The sequence below is a fragment of the Arachis ipaensis genome, chromosome B06, assembly GCF_000816755.2.
Source record: "Arachis ipaensis cultivar K30076 chromosome B06, Araip1.1, whole genome shotgun sequence".
NCBI lineage: Eukaryota > Viridiplantae > Streptophyta > Magnoliopsida > Fabales > Fabaceae > Arachis > Arachis ipaensis.
Window position 1 is genome coordinate 134,835,135 of NC_029790.2, and position 4,736 is coordinate 134,839,870.

Below are 4,736 nucleotides of genomic sequence, written 5' to 3' on the forward strand. Positions count from 1 at the left end.
ACGTGAAGTTGAGTATACGTAAATTTTTAATATATATATATAAAATTTTTAATTAATCTTTTTACAAATAAAAAGATAAATTTATTTAATGGATATTAGAAGAATTCAATTGTTACCATAATAAACACTAACTATCTATTAATTTGAATTTTAAAAATCAAATCATTCTATCCTTGTAAAACTATTTTTATAAATTACAAAAAATTTTTAAAGTCTCAATTCTTTTCAGTAATTTTTGTTGGTCATATATGACAATACTACACAATAATTTCTTAAATACATTTTAAATGAATCTATAGTCTTTCTCGTTACTTTGCATGCATTCACGTTTATTTTTGTTTAGTGATTGCGAAACCAACCCCACCACCATTGACGAATCTTAAATTTATATCCATTTGACATTAGATAAGCTCATAGGCCACACATCAAAAAATTAGTTAATTAATTTTTAATAACATTTTAAATTCAATGGATGGTTAGTGTTAATCATGATAATACAATAAAATTTTGTTAATAATCATTGAATAAGTCATCGGTATTAACTTACTTTTTATTTATAAGAGTATATATAAGATATAATCACTTAACAAATATTTTTTTAGATTAATTATCTTATGTACTCTTGAAGTACTCTTATTACAAAATTAATTATAATTGAATACACATTGTATTCCAATGTTTATACTCCAAAGTATAAAATTTGTTTGCCAATTTACCCTTTACACACTAAATTCTGTCTCATACGTGTTTAATTTACGTAGAATCACATATCAAAATCTTCCTCAAATGTCTTCAAGCACAGTTGTTAGTGCACATGTCTTTGTATGTGCCTTTTGCACCTACAATCCTCTATCCGGAACAATGTCAGCGTTATCGCAGCTGTTTTTAACTTTTTATAGATGCACTCCTCAGAGCATTTGGCTCAATCTCTGCAGCCAAATCTGCTTTTGCATCTGGCTGTACAGATATGAGTATAACTATAGAGTTGTTTGATATTAAATAAGTTAATAAATCACGCATCAAATAACTAGTTAATTAATTTTTAATAGCAATTCGAATTCAATTATGTTTAATTTTGTATATATTTGTTATTTCTTTGACTTAATTTAGGTTTTTTTTGCTAAACATGGTAAAAGAAAATTATATAAAAAATTTAATTTGATTGGAATTTAATATATGTATTTTGATTGAAGAATTATTTTTTATGGATATTTAAATGGGTAGAAGTTGTATATATATTTTTTTCAAAGACAATCAATTATTTTTATTCACCAATAAAAGAAAAGAAAGATATTGTCTAAATTGAAGGACATAACGGTAAAAGCAAAAGAAAGGGGTTCTTCCAAAGGCGTCACTTCACACGTCGTAGGTGAGTAAATCAACATTGAATCACAAAATTGAAAAGGGAAAGTAAGGGAAAAAAACTAATCTATTCTTGAAGGCGTAGGGGGCGGACAAAAATTTTTTGGTGAGCTCTAATGACACTAGCAGCAATTTCCTCCGAAGGGGTAGTACCAGCACCTTACTCAAACACTCGACGATTCCGGTCTTTCCATAAATGCCACAGTAAAATTGCCGCAAGAAAAACCTTGTTACTTCCATTTGGTTGCTTATCCAAGAGACTCGTTGTTGAGCTCCACCAGTCGAAGAAGGTGGTTGAATTAGAAAAAGGTACACATGCTTTCATTTCTGTCTTCCTCCACGTTAATTTTGCATTTTGACATAGAAATAGGCAGTGAGTTATTGTTTCACTCTCTTCTTGACACAGTGGACATGTTGGTGGCGTATTGAAGAATCTCTGATGGATGAGTTGCATGACTGGAATTCTTCCGTAGAGATATTTTCAAAGAAAAATTGTAATCTTCTGGGGTGTGAGTAGTTTCCATAGATGGCACCAAATTCCTCTTTGTTGTATATACACTGGGCATAGATCAATTGGTTCATGATGGAACAGGTAAGAAATTCGGTACCCGGATGCAACGTCATAGCATTTGAAGTTATTAAGTAGCCACTGAACCTTGTCTGATCTTTTTTTCGGGGTTATTGTTAGAATTTGCTGTGCTACCTCAATGGGAAACACCTCTGAGACAAGCCGTTGGTTCTATTGTTCATTTTCAGAGAAAAGGTCTTTGACGAACGTTATTCGATTTGATGTTTGGCTGGAATTGATGTCGCAGGAAACTTTATATGGGAAGGTTGAAGGAAGCCAGGGGGTCTCTGAAGATCCGAATGGACTCGCCATCCCCCACTTTTCAGATTGTGCCTTTTTCTGCCACACTTCATCCTTGGAGAAGACTCTGCCACCCCTAGGAAGGTAATACTCCTTTATCTGCACTTAGTAAATCTTCATACCTGTAATACTTGCCCTTTAAAATTCTAGCTAGGAGAGAATTAGGTTGGATTATGAGTCTCCAGCATTGCTTGCCCAGCAAAGCTAGATTATGTGCTCGCAGGTCTTTCACACCCAGTCCTCCCTCGCTTTTTGGCCTTGTTATCTTATCCCAACTAATCTAGATCATGCGTCTTTCCTCTCCGTGCCGTCCCTACCAAAATTGAGTCAAAATACTATGAATGTCCTTCAGCAAAGTATCTGGGAGCCTGAAACAAGATAAGGTATAGATATGTACTGCTTTTCCAACTGCCCGGATCAACATCTAACGACCTCCATTTAACAAGAAACTCTTTTTCTAGCCTTGCACCTTCTTGAATATCCTGTCTTTAATGGAATTGAAGGTGGTTCTTTTTGATCTATTGATTACTGAAGGGAGCCCCAAGTACTTGTCTTGTGCTCCAACACGAGTAATGTTCTTCCTTGTTTCTAGGATTTTTTGAGTAGCATCTGGAGTATTGTTACTAAAGAAAATTGCTGACTTATATAGGTTAAACTTTTGTTCGCTAAAACTTTCATATGACTCCAAAAGCTCTAGGATTCTATCACAACTTTTCTCAGAGGCCTTGCAAAATAAAATAGAGTCGCCAGCAAATAACAAGTGACTAACTGTAGGGCACCTTCGTGTTACCTGAATACCGTAAATCAAACCGTTTTGCTCTGCCTTGTGTAGCAGGAAGGATAAATCTTCCGTACAAAAAAGAAAAAGATATGGTGTTAGAGGATCTCCTTGTCGGATCCCTCTATTTGGTTTGAAAAAACCAAAAGGTTGGCATTCCACCAGAACAGAATAAGAAACTGTGGTAACTAACTCTCGGATCCAGCTAATCTATCGCATGCCAAATCCCAGTTTTTCCATTATGTACCAAAGAAATTTCCATTCGCTTCTATCATACGCTTTACTCATATCAAGCTTAATAGCCTTTTCATGCTCCAGCCCCCGTTTCTTAGTTTTAAGATAGTGCATGCACTCATGGGCAATTAAGATATTATCAGAGATCAGCCGTCCCTTCAGAAAAGCGCTCTGATTAAGGCCTATTATCTTATTCATACAGCTTTGTAATCTATACACCAAAACTTTAGAGATAATTTTGTATATTGTCATAGATAAGCTAATAGGTCTAACTTGGGACATGTTGCTAGCGTCAGGAACTTTCGGAATTAGGCAAATATTTGTGTGATTAAAGCGTTTTAATAGTTCGCGCCTCCAAAGAAACTTTTAATGGCTCGTGTTACATCTTCCTTTACAATGTCCCAATAGAATTGAAAGAATTTCGCTGTCATTCCGTCGTCTCTTGGGGCGCTTTGAGGATGAACACTAAAGGTAACCCTCTTAATTTCCTCGTCTGATACTGGTTTTTGTAGCCTTCGGTTCATGAAAGTTATAACCTTAGGCTCAAAATCAGCGAGAAAAGGCTCTGATCTGCCTTATTGGTAGATGAAAAAATGCCTGTAAAATATTTCTCAGCCACTCTTGCAATATGTCAGCTTGAGAGGATACTACTTCCCCATTTCCTCCCACTAGTCGCCAGATTTTATTCCCCATTGTACGCACTTTGAACTTTTTGTGAAAGAAGGCGGTGTTCCTGTCCCCTTCTCTAAGCCACTTGACCCGGGACTTCTCCTTCCAATACAATTCTTCATTTAGGTATGCCTTTTCAAGCTTCGATTCAACCTCGTGGATATCGGTTCCACCGCACATCCCTACTGTCCTTATTTCTTCCAATCGGGCCTTAAGTGTCTCAATCTCCTTCTTTGAATTTGACCGATTACTTTGTTGCCACTGCACAAGCTTGTGGCGGCACAATTTTAATTTTTGAGTGACGATATACATCGAAGAACCTTCAAATGAAGAAGCCCAGGCTTCCTTAACAATATTCCTTATCTCCTCCACCACACCACCTCTCTTGGAACTTAAATATTTTTTTTCATTTTTCGATCCGAGGATTAGTGTCCAACAGTAAAGGGGCATGATCTGAGCCATTTTCGGCAAGTTTGAGGACGGTTGGATGACAATAAGATTGCAATAGCTCCCCATTTACTAGTACTCTGTCCAAAGTTCCTGGATCAATTTATTCCCTGCCCTCCTATAGCTCCAAGTGTAGTGTCTTTCGATCATACCTAGATCCACCAAATCATTGTCACCAATGAAGAGATTGAAGGCTGTCATAGATGATAAAGACGTGTCGCCACCCCCAAGATAGTTATTCCTCCCTGATTCTGCCCCATCGTCACCGAGATCTCTTGAAATTGGCCTGTTCTTACTAGTTCACTGCAACTGAGATGAACTCCAATTATACTTCATTCCTCATTGTTTGCTACATCTTTCACTATAGCTTGTATATAG